The following is a 13228-nucleotide window of genomic DNA, read 5'->3' on the forward strand; positions in this document are numbered from 1 at the left end:
TTCTAGAAGTCTAATGTACAAACCCAGTATTTATGCATATGACTTTAATAGCTGAAAATGTTAGCATATGAATTTGAGGGTCTGAGAAGGATTTTTATTATGCAAATTAGCTTTTAGCTCAGCCACACTGAAAGTAAACCTAAGAAGATAAAAGAAAATTATATTCATATGTACCAAACTGTAGAGTTTATTTCTATTTATTGCTCTGCCAGCAAGTAGTCAGATGGCTCAGATGAAAACAGAAAGCTCGTTATATCTTACAAGTTCTTTTCTGGAGTTAAAACAATGGAAAACAGGTCTGAGAGATTTCTTGGTTTTAAGGTTATTAATATGGAGAATTATTAGTGGGAGTAACCTATAACCATCAAAGCAGTGTTTCTCCTAGGTTTTTTTTTTTTTTTTAAACAAACAAACCAACCACAAAAAAACAAACAATAACCAACCAAAAAAACCCCCAACAAAACAAAAGTCCCACCAAACCAAAACAAACCTTTGACAACCTTTATTTTGAAAATGTTATATTCCACCTTCAACGTATGGGAGTCCTAAGCCTTGCTTATCTGCAAAGTTGAACCTTAAAGTGCTATGCAATTTTCTTCTACTCTGAGTACATCACCTAGAGTCTGTCTTAAAACGGGGGATTTTCCTTTTTAGATGGGGACTTTCTAAGAAGGGATTTTCCTTTCCAATTGACCTTGAGAGGAGTTAACTGTGTGTTTTGAGCTTCCTTATCTATGTTCACTTGCTTGAGTATGTTGTTAGACTGCTTTATTACTGAAAGTTTTTGCTGATATTTTTTGTTTTAGTCAGAAGATCAGATAATTGAAAATAATCTAGATACTCTTCTCTAGGTGCCTTTGGGTATACTTGGAAAAACTCATTGTGAAAATGTGTTATAGTATGAATCTTGCTGACTTTCATTTGATTTTTTTTTTTTTTTCATTCGTTAATTTGGGACAATGGAGAACAAATGTTGCTTATGTAAAATGAGACTAAGAGTGCAGAAACATGGAAAACATGCCTATTCTTGTAAGAGGTGTGGTGCGCAATAGCTTATGATGAGGTACAGTTGAAGAGCTGTTATGACTCAGATGGATGCTACGTAATACAGGTCTAGTAGAGCTACTGTTTCTGATTGTGTATTTCATCCCCTCACCCTCCCTGTTTCTTCTCCCACCACTGCAGCTCTGTCCTACATTTTCCCTTCGTGAGAGACAAAGAGTTTATGGGGGAGTACTAGTTTGCAACAGAAGCATGCTTCCAACTCAACGTTAATGATAAAACTCAGAAATGTTGCAAAAATGTACTACAAGGAGGCAAAAAGGGAAATAATAGCCCCAGGAGCTATTCTGTTGTGAACTGTGGCAATGTAGATTGCATCGCAAAGGGTTATGTGTCTGTGGCTTATGACGAGTTGGTAATTATAAACTGAAGATACCTCACTGTGCACTGTTTATATAATTCCTTGTTAAACTTCTCATGGAAATTCACTTGAGATGTGATCAGGCAATAGAGCCCTTTTTTTAGATCCAGAATGCTGGCCTAAATGTTTCTATGGCTTTGGTGTTGGTTTTGGTTTCTTTCTTCCTGAAGTTTGTCTGTCCATATTTCCTTCAAATCAGGCTTAGGTACTTAATAATGAAAATTGAAATGTTTTAACTGTCAGGCACGTGATTAAAACTGTGTCTCAAAATTTGCAGCTTAAAAAGAGGTCTCTGGATGAGCTCAGCAAAATAGTTCACAGATTATGTTAATTAATGTTCAATCTAGAGAGTATCTATGGCAAATTTTCTGATTATAAAAGTAGTTATTAAACTGATATGGAAACTCTCTGCTGTAGTAGCTTAAATTTTATTCTAATTTGTTTAATTTTCATATAATTAAATCTACAACAGTACTTAAATATCATAGGTACAGTAGCCCTGCTAGAAATTTCTCTGCAGTCCTATGAATTTGAGTGATGATAAGCAGTGAAAAGCACAGAGTGGACAGATAGTTTTTTATCTCATTGTCCCCTTCAGTCCCATCACAAACCTCTGAATATAGATGCTTGTTATTTGCCTATGCAAGGAATAATTAAACATGTGTGGCTGGATTTTTGAATATATGGATTTGGTACTGCAGATGACTGTGCTACCCTTGCATGCAAGTTGAAAAATGGAAGGGGGCAAGGAATTTATTTAGAGAAAGCAAGAAAATGTCTGAAATAGTTAAAGCAAATGAGCACATAGAGATATTTTATTGGGAAAATCAAAATTTGGTCACTGAACATGACTAAATGTGAGCAGATCTGAATAAAGGGGGATCTTTGAAACACAAGCATAATAGACATTTACTCATTTGGTAAAGAGTGAAAAGGATTTTACAGTGAAAAGTGGTTTTGTCTGTTTGCTGGATCTCCCAGAGCCAAAAATTTCTAGTTGTCGAGAAGCAAACCAAAATATTTTTGCATGTTTTTTTGTAAAGGTTTGTTTCCATCAGCACTCTATAAATAATATCTGCTTGAAAATTTACTGACTTAAGCATTTAATTGTTTGTCTGTCTATACAAGTACTGAAGAATGCATGTACTAGAAAAGTAGTATACCTATTTCACTTTGATATATACTATATTGAATAATAAATAGTATTTTTCTTGATTTAAAAAGGAAGAAGATATGAAAGTACGTATATAACAAGGTATAAGATAGAATATATTTAATTATTAGCATCCCTGACAATCATGGAAATAGATAGTCTAACTTGAGATTTGTGGTTTGTAAGAAGGGAAACAGAGGGTAAAGTTGATTCTCACTTAGTTTTGGTTTGTGTTTAAATGAAGTTTTTTTCCTATTCTGTCATAATCAGTCCATTTCTATTGATGATGTCAACAGGGACATATCAGTAAGCTTAAAAATAGACCTGACTTCCCAGTCCAGAGCAGGGATAGAGGGGAAGGTATTCTAGTGCTTCCCAGTAAGCTCTTTCATTTTATACCTGAAATACAAATTACAGCCTGCTAGCAGTCAAGCATGAATTAAATCTTTGTCATGTAATACCACATCTTTTCAAGCAGATGTCTGAAGAGAATACCTAGTATTTTTACCCTTATTTAAAGGCCAGAGATCAAAATCTTTATTGAACCAACTAAAGGAGGCAAACTCTTTACTTAAGAACTGGAGATCTTCTGCAATCAAGCCTAGTATATTTTAGATACTTATGGAGGGTTGTCATGTTCACTTATGAACAGTGATTTGTTCTAGGGGTAGCTTTGGGCTAAACAGTATGTCTTCAGAGTAGGTTTTCAGAAGGGCCCAATGTTACTTTGCCCTTAATGAAGTTAAATAGGAATTTTTATGCTGATGTTTAGAGTTGAAGCTAGGAAAGGCTAGTGACTTCTGTGCAAGGAGGAATTTCGGATCAAATTATCAGAACAAACCATCAATACCTGGAATGAATCCACCCCAGGCTGACTGCACCAACTTCTGAAGAGCCTCTAGTGAGTGACGTTAATTTAAAATAAACTAAATATTATTAAGGCATTGATTAATGTGGTCAGATTAAAGCAATGCAAAAACTAAAAGTATCTTCAAAGGATCATCCATGGCTAGATTCATTACTAAATCATCTAATATACTATTATGTAATGGTCTAGACTAAATTGAGATCATTTACCAAGAGTAACCATGGGGTAGAATCTGACATACCACAGCTATTTCTTTTTACTATGGAGACCATAAGTCACAAAGAACAGTTAAACTCCATAGCTAAAATGTAGATGTTCTTCCACTTTTAGTCATTGGCTGATTACGTAAGCCTGTGCATAGAGTTGTTATGAGATAAATGTTTACAGTTTTGTCTCAGATTATTACTGACATGTCAGCAGAGGCTGGTATCTGGTTTGAGCAGGACTTTGTACTAGGTGAAGTGCTGAGGTCCTCTCTGACCTCACTTATTTCAGTAGTCTCTCTGATTTCAGTCATTTGTGAGTATATATATCTATGAGGCTTGATGGAACTACTTCAGAGGCACTTCTGTTGATAAAGATATTTCAGAATTTAAAGTAGATCTACTTCTACATGTTTTTTGTCAGATGTTTGAGAAGAACTTTTATATCCTAAGGATGCTCTGAGCTTTTTGTCCTAAAGGTCAGGAATAATAACTATGTCCTTTTGACTATTGACATTTTAGAAAAAAACGAAATTACATTTGGGATATTCATATATGTGCATAACTTTCTCCAATGCCTATGGTGTGCTGGGGTTTTTGTTGTAGATGTTGCACTGTGAGAAGGAATGAGTGAAGAGCTGGGCAGGGTTTTGTTTTGCTTTCATACTCTACTATCCAATGTCAAATCATTGTAGCTTTGGATGATGTTTAAAATTGAGTGCAGGAGGGGAATAAAAGACATTACATTAGAGGGGAAAAATAAAAGAAATAAAGAAGCTAGCTCACTCTTAAAATAAAAAAAATATTCTTTTGACTTAGAAAAAAGTAAAATAATTTCAACATTTCAAAAAAAACCTGTAGGCTGATTTTCTCAGCTTTCTCACCCCCATCTAGTGGAAACACTTTTAAAAGTTTAGTTGGACTGCTGAATATATTCAATTGTGCTAGATAATCTTGGCAAGTTTAGAACATGTTCAAAAAAGTAAATGGATTCCTGGTATTTAGCTCTTCTGAGTTGAGACTTCGCCTTTAATAAGGAAAAAAAAAAGCCAAATTTTTTTATTTTGCATATGGCATTAGAAATAAGAAATAAGCCAATACAGAATAAAATTAGCTGACTGTAATTTAATAATATGAATCTTTTTTCTTATTGTGAATACTTTTGAAACACTAACTTGAGAGTCTGAGTGTTCAGACTGATGAACTGCACATACTTTGCATTGCAGAAAATAGGAAACCATGAAATCTTGAAAATTCTTCCTTAGATAAATAAATCCTTTCACCTTAAGTGGACCTGGCTGTTTGAGAACTGCAAGCAGGAGACCAGTTTATAGGAGCAGACACCCCCAAAATGCAGTTTTGTGACCTTGAAACAGCTTTCTTTGGGCTTTTGAGATGAAAAAAAAAGTTTTAAATGCAGGCCAAAAATCTGGATTCAGGACCTAGCTCTGTTAGTGACTTCATATGACTAGTCTACCTTCTTTGTTAAAATAATTTAGAAGAAGAAATGCCTCTGATTTTGTCACACAATTGTTTAGAAATTTGAATACATTCTCTTTTAAGATGCTCTCAAAATGCAAATTATTTAATCAGTACTTGTTATTGTGAATAACTGTACATATGTACAGGTCAATAAAAATCTACCTTTGGAAAATAGTGTTTCAGTACCTCTGGATTATTTTCCTGAATGTGGAAATAAAAAAAATCTTATATTAAAAAAAAACCAAAACAAATCTCCGGAGGTCCCTTCCAACCCCATGTGATTCTGTGAAAAGAAACAAAAAATCCCACCTGATCTAATTTACAAGTTAGTTTGTTTAAAGCACATTATTTCTGACTCCCTAACCATATCCTATATTTTAATTTTAAATTCTCCATGAAAGTTTTTTGTCTGGCTCTGTACTATTTGTAGCTCTAAAATTTTTTTGGTGTAAACAGGAGTCTTGGCTATGTGATGAATGAAGTATTGCAGCCGTCTGAGCAACAAATTTCAGTGGAGTCTAAAGATAGACTTGTCTCTTGTATCTATTCTTTGGCAGAGAAAGAGGGTGATTGACGAGAAGTACAGTATATGAAAGAACAGTTAAAACACAGACACACTGAAATTATAATACAGTGTCTCATTGGGTGATGTGGTGTTTTGACTACATGGCTGAAGTAGATCTATAATTTAAATGCCATTAATGGCATAAAAAGCAATAGCATGGAGACAGGAATACTGTAAAAATCTCTGAGTCTGTACTTACAAAGCAGAAAAAATAGCCCTTTGAACTTGTGGTGCCAAATGTTGTCAAAAGTTACCATTCTTAGATGAGGAAAGTAGTTTCTGTTTTTGTGGGGTATTATTTCTTCCCCTCCTCCTAGCATGGACAGACATTTTCTGTTTAGATTGCTTGGCTTGTGTCACTACAAAGATCCCAGGCAAAGGGAGGCTGCTTGTATTTTGCCTAACTCTTGTCCTGTTCACACATTCAGTACAGAATTCACTATTGTGAATAGTCATGACTATGTTTTCTTTGTGCTCGTTGGCTTTTGAATATGCTTCTTTATACTTTTACTAAAGTAGCACACAGAACTAATTTCACCAGAAGCTATTGGTGTTTAGCTGTAACAGAGTTACACATAGTCCTGTGACTGCATCCCCTTTATAATATGTCATTTGTTTCCACTTGGCTGTTGTAATGTTCTCTGCCTTTTGGACTTATCCTTTCTCTTGCTCTCCTCTTTTCTTTTTCTTTTTTTACCCACATTTTAAATTATGACTGACTTTATTTTGCTTGTTGAACTTAACTGTGGGTAAGCACATGTTTCCGTACCCCCACAGAAGCAAAACATTTAATGCACCTTACTGTAATGTATGCTGTAATTGTTTGCCAAATTGGAATGAGTCTTTCCAGAAACAGTTCCTGATCTTTGAGAACCTTGGAAAATGTGTACAGTATGTTAATTGTGAAGCTTTTTTAAAGCACATATTTCAAAAGAGGAGAAGAAATGCTGGGTAAGTGAAACTTGTTTAGAGCGCTCTGCCATTTGTAGCAGGAGACTGTCGTAATAGTTGTGTTATTTCTTTATGCTGATAGAATGCAAACAAAAGAATGAAGCTTTTGTAAATTGTGCTTAGGCTTTTTTTTTCTTTCAACTCCTTCATTGTATCTCAGTCTGGTACTATACCGCATATATACTGGATGTTTCCAGTTTTGACTCTTCAAAATATTCATGCAGTGCTAACAGAGTTCAAATCCACCTTCTTTTCTGTGATTAAATCAAAACTAAATAGTAATAGTTGGCAAAGGGATAGGTAGAGGGTTTCGGAAAAGCTGTCTCTCTGTATAGTACAAGCCTCATGTTTTAAGCGTGATAAATGTGTGCATGTATGTATGCCTTTCTTTTCTCACTTAAAAACAAATCATACCTAAAATTGAATGCATATTTCTCTGCTAGAATATATATGACATGGATCTACTTTATACTGAAGGTGAAGAGAAGTGAAGAAAAATAAAGCTACTGCATTAATTTAGAAACTCTGGATCTTAGCAGAAGTTATTTATTGAGAATTATCTTTGTCTGATATCTGTCATGTGTAGCTACTTCTTTGAAGCAGTCTCTCTCAAACCTATGATCATCAAAGTAGCTTTTTGCTGATCCTGTGCATTCATATAACAGCTCAGTTTCTTCCAAAATCTAGTACTAGAATGTACAAAAAGAAATCTTACGACTGCTTTGGTTTTGAAAGGAATCTTGATCAGAACAGTCATTAAAATGCAAAAAGGTACATTGGTCAAGTGAAAGCAATCATCTGTGTTTATTCCTATCTGAGTATTAGTGAAGAAAGTTTTCACTTAAACCATTATACATGGCCACTACAGTCAGTACTTTTTAGTTTTGGCAGAAGACAGGAGGGGTTCTCCAAAGAAGTGTTTAGTGGCTCTAAATAAGGTTTCTTTGCCAAGTAGTCCAAGAATTTTAACTAGAAATTATGCCTGTAAGTTATAAATTTTGGAAGTTTAAGTTTTCTCAACTTCTAACAGCAAATGCAAAAGATATAACTTTGGAGTATGTTGGGGAACTGTACCACTTCTAGCTTCTGTCTTGTAGAGGTCATTGTTTTCTTTCTTATTATTTGGAAGTGTCATGAGTAAAATATCAAAATTCTGGGTCTTGGGGTACAAGTATTAAGTATTTCCTTTTCCTGTATTTGTTGCTAATTTCTTCTTTGACTGCCCTGCCAATGTACTAATACCTCTTCTTGTTACGATTTCTTTCTGCTTCACAATGTAACAGAAATCATGCCAAGAGAAATGAGATTTTTTTTCAGTTCCTACTGTACTTTTTTTTTTTGCTAATTCAAATGCATCATTACTTATGAAATTCGTTGGCTTAGTGTGGCTGCACTTTCTCACTATGTCTAGTCACAGTGATTAAAATAACCTCTTGTGTACCCACTATTGAAAAAAACAGTAGTTCAAATAACTAGTGGCCTCTGACTTTTTGTGCTGAATTTTCCAGATTCAGTGTTTTACAGACTTGTGTGCGTCTGCGTGCATAGCTCATGGTTTATCATGTACTACTTACATGGATATGCAACCTACAAGTGTGAATTTTGGGTAAACTTTTGCCTCTTTAGTTTTTATTATGTTTTTCCATGCAAGATAAAAATGACAGGAAATGCCTCTCCTGTAATTGTAGAATTTACATATGTCAGTTGCTGAAAATAGTGTTGAAGGGAACGATCTACTTTCAAAATTGTTATAATTTTCTTGTGACTTTTGAAAAATGATGACTTCTTTCTTAGCACCCTTGTCACAAAAGCTTGGCCTGGCAGACTAGGAATTCTTTCCCCTGTTCTTGAAACCCACAGAAAACTAGAATTTACCTAGAGCTTAATGACCTATGCTGGAATCTCCTTCAAGTTAGTGGAAGTGTTTGTAAAAATAGTAAAAGTCAGGAAGAGTTTAGGGTTATTATAACATCTGCTTACAAATCAAATTGCTAGTACCTGTGAGGGATCACAGACTTTGAAAGAAAAGCTCACTGTTTTAATATCATAGCTCTAATCTTCAATCTAAGTTGCAACAGGTTCTATTAGGAAATTTAGGGGAAATGCTAGAAAAATTTGCAGCATATTTGCATCACCTTCCCCCACTTACTTGGTCTACATGTTCTTCATAATGCTCAGAGGGATTGGGCATAAATATCGGAAGATTTTTAAGAACAGAAGAGACTTTGAAATTACAAGTATTCAATAGAATTTTTTGGAAATAGTCATATGTTTGCTCATATTAAGTTATTAACAGATTTGAAACTATCAGCTTGAATAGTATAGAAGCAGTATTCTGATGTCTTTGTCAGCATAATCTGTGCCCTCAAGATCAGAAAATATATACTTCATGAAGATGGACTGGTACCGATCTCTTAACTTGTAGTATTGTTACTGATACTTCTTCAAAGATTCTGAATGGAAGAAGGATTTATGGTCTTTAAAGCAATGTTGCATTTCCTTCTCTTCTGTACTCTGCAAACTATTGTAACAGCATAATCAGCAGAAAAATTAATCAGTTGCTGAAAGAAGTGGAAAAATAAATATGAAGAAACCAAAAAGCTCAAGGATTAACTAACAATTTAGTTAAGAGCATTTGGAGGTGCTAGGATGATGTGCATGTACTTCACACAGAACAGCCAGATAGTGTTTGAGTAGTATGTAGTGCCTACAGTCCTGTGGGAGTCTGTGAAGCCAAATGAGCAGTAATTTAATATTTAGTGAGCCACAGTCCTGTGACTTACCTGCACAGAAGAGAAAAACGTGTAAAGGACTGAATGTGCATGGGTGTTGGAAAAAGCTAGAGAGAGCATGACAGCTGTTATGGTAAGTTAATTTCATCTGGCTTCATTTACCTGTTATGGATCAAGTTTGCAAGTCGTCACTTCCCTGTCATATAACAGAGCTGGGCAAAGAGAAATGAGTAATTTTTCTTGCCCTTGTTGCTGCAAACCCTCTCTGAGAATAACATGAAACCAAAGCACAATTTGAGATAAGTAATGGCTAGCATTTTCCCAACCTGTTTTTTAAATAAGATCAGAAAACAAGTTAGTGAAAAAACTCTTCTTAGTGGCAGGTTTGGTAAAATTAGTCTTAGGTTTAACACTATTTTTTTACTTAAGAAATAATTTCTGAAGAGATAGAGAACTGTTCTTCATGCTCAACTGGCTTTTAAATATAGAGTGAATGTGCACAATTTCTCAGTGTCATACAAGCATATTATGCACATAGATAACATTTTCCTAAAAAACGCCTTGTACACAAGTAATTATTTCAGTAACCAAAATGGTTGTTGCTTTTCTGCAAAAAGCCCTGAGTATACTCTGTAACGATTAAAACTCTGAGGAAAGTATAGTTCGCTTCCTGATGTAGCAGTGCAGTCCCAGCTGCCTTCATGAGAGCAGAATTCCAGATGTTCCTGTTATGCTGTATGGAGTGGTGCTGTAATTTTTGGACAGCAAGGATATGATTTGGCTATCTGATAATATTGTATCTGTTGAAATACATTCACTGTGGCTGTAGTGATGTGTATATACAGTATGAAGGAAACTGTATTATGGATTGTTGTCTTTAAATGCATTCATATTGTTCAAGTGAGTGCAAGACACACTTAGATCTAAGGATATAATAATGGCATCTCGAATGGGATCCCTTACATGGGAGCACATAAGGGAACATAGCCAATGATTTGAACCTGTCATTCATAGAATCATGCAGGTTGGAAAAGACCTTTAAGATCAAGTCCACCGGTAAACCTAACACTGCCAAGTCCACCGCTAAACCATGTCCTTAAGCACCACATCTACACGTCTTTTTAAATATCTCCAGGGAGGGTGACTCAACCACTTCCCTAGGCAGCCTATTCCAATACTTGATAACCCTTCCGGTGAATCTTTTTTTTCTAATATCCAATCTAAACCTCCCCTGGACAACTTGAGGCTATTTCCTCTCATCGCTTTTTACTTGGGAAAAAGAGAAGCACACTCACCCTACCTCCTTTCAGGTAGGTGTAGAGAGCAAAGGTCTCCCCTCAGCCTCCTTTTCTCCATGCTAAACAACCCCAGTTTCCCGAGCTGCTCCTCATAGGATTTTTTTTCTTTGTCATGCTGCTTGCTTGCTCTAGTCATGATTACAGCATGTATAGAGAGGTAAAGACGAAAAACCCACCTATGGAAGCGTTTCTAGATGTTCAGCTCTGGTGTTTCTCCCACTGTTTCATGGGTCTGTTTTTATAAGACACTAAAAGCTTAATAAAGCCTGAATTCAGTACAAACAAAGAATGTGAGAACAGCTTTAATTGTGGTTGTTTCCATCTTTTTGGTATTGTTTTAGAATGTGTTCTACCATGGTTGAATATGCCTGTGTTCAAATTTCATGACTGGGTTGAGGGTTGATCCTGGATTCCTTCTACACCTAATTAATCCATTAAATGCTGTGGATAGTCTGATTGTGGATTATCTTGTTTCAAATCATCACTACAGATCATTTAAATTATCTTAAATGCCCTAGTGAGCAGTTGATCAAGGGTAGAAAGCTTCGCAGGTACTAGCTATAACTGCCACTTGTGGCAGAAGAGGAACGCCAAACATGAATTTCTTGTGTTCCCAAAGTCTGTGTGGCCACTTCTATTTTTCTAATCTGTTTAGCTGGAAAATGGCTTTTTTTTTTTTTTTTTTTTAACTTACAAGATGTAGCAAAACAGGGCCTTGATTTCAGGAGATGATGCTGATGTATTATGGTAACTGTCAGCAGTATACAGCTCTGCCTTCAGGATAAGAAAAATGGAAATGATGATTCCCAGATTACTAGAATCCTACTTTGTTGGAGAAAGACTGAAGGGGCTAACATGGGCTTATGAGTATGGAGAAAAGGATCTTCTCTCCCTTCTGGGCACGTGGAGTTGAATATTCACTTCGCTTTGTGGTCTAGGTTTATTACTAAATGCTCAAACAAGCCTGGAGGCATTTCCTAAGTGAGGCTGCAACTGTATAGCTTTTAAACTCAATTAGCCCTCTCTTCTGTTTTCTGCATACTGCATCAATTATAGTGGAGTTTACTTGGCTATGTGAGAAAGAGAAGGTGTGGGGGTCCCCATAACCAGCCCTCTTCTTTCCCCATAGTGTGGTGGAGCAGCTGCATCTTATGTGGCCCTTTAGAAGTAGCAGGTATCCCTCCAGAATCTTAAAATGTAAATCGCACTTAAAGGGGTGATGCTAGAAAAAAAATAAATAATTCAACAGCAAAGAAATAAGCGAGTTAGCTTCCACTACCTGGCACGAGAATTCTCCAGAGAAGAAAGAATGCTGGAACTGGCTGTGCTTTGTGTAATATTGACATGATGGGTTGGCCCAAGTGTGTTTCTTCCACACAGCGACCTTCTGAGGCTTATGGTCTTCTGTAAAATGCAAACTTGAGAGTAAAGCAATCCTATCACAACTATTACTAATACCAAGAAAAAGTGTCCTAAGAAATTTGATACAAGAATAAGAACAGATTAGAGTGCATTTAACAAAGCAGTGTAACTGATACATTACCATTAAGAAAAAAAAAGTCACAAAAATGAAGACAAAACAACTAATGACTGCCTTAAGGAAAAACTCCTTTGTTAGGGTTCAAGCGCAAGAAAATACTTGGTCTGTTTTAAATAGCAGTGTTTTTATAACATGTTTTTGTTGGACCACAATCTTGTCTTTTTTCTCTGTTTGATCTAAAAGTCCAACTGTGTTAATTTAACAAATTAATGTAACGCACTAAGTTTCTAATATGATTAAAGATATTACTGGAACTTTATAGAAAATAATTTTTTCATTCTGTTAAGAGTTTTTCCCCTGCAATTGCAGATATTTACAGTTTTTGTACATATATCTGATTGAAAATTTAATCTTTTTTTTTTTTTTTCCCCCTGTGTGGGGAAAACGCAAGATGTTTTGAAGAAACATATTTTTCAAAGCACATTTTTCTGGGAAGGTCTTTTGCATAAGGAGAAGAAACAAGACCCCTTGCTGCCCTGAATTGTTGGTAGTCTGGTGGTTTTGGTGTGCCTGAGGAATATCAGAGCTCTGTTGTTGCTGGAGAAGGGCCTGGAAACCTGGGTTTCCCATACTCTGTGTGAAAGTCTTAATGATCAAACTACTGTCTATCTGGAAAGTGATCATGCTGCTTAGCTTTTCTCCTCCTTTTTTCCTTTGCTGTGACCTCATTTCCCCTAAAGAAAATTAAAGTTATTTGAACATACCTATCTTTAGTCTAACATACAATAAAAAATTTCAAAACCTCTTTTTATCTCTGTGAGAAAGATATTCTTTTCTAATCAGTCTTAACAGTAGTGCATAGTCTATATTGTCTAGTAAAGAAAAAACTGTAATAATGATATAGAGTTTTCCCTTAGCAATGAAGTGAAACAACTGTATGTATACGGAGAGAAAATATATATATACACACTTATGCTTCAGAGCTGTGGCTGAAGAGCTCTGGTTGGAACAGTGGAAAATTCTTGCATTTATTCCACTGAGTTGCAAAGAAGCATCTTGCTGTCTGTGCACTT

General features: G+C 35.5%; 1 long non-coding RNA gene across 1 annotated transcript in view; it reads right to left on the minus strand.

The window, feature by feature from the left end:
- LOC141467770 (uncharacterized) overlaps positions 1-13228 on the minus strand; it is a 63564-nt gene that overhangs the window by 14573 nt on the left and 35763 nt on the right. The window contains exon 3 of the long non-coding RNA XR_012463334.1: positions 11955-12079. This is a non-coding gene — a long non-coding RNA (uncharacterized lncRNA). The remainder of the gene's footprint in view (positions 1-11954; positions 12080-13228) is intronic.

Source organism: Numenius arquata, chromosome 8 (assembly GCF_964106895.1).
Source record: "Numenius arquata chromosome 8, bNumArq3.hap1.1, whole genome shotgun sequence".
NCBI lineage: Eukaryota > Metazoa > Chordata > Aves > Charadriiformes > Scolopacidae > Numenius > Numenius arquata.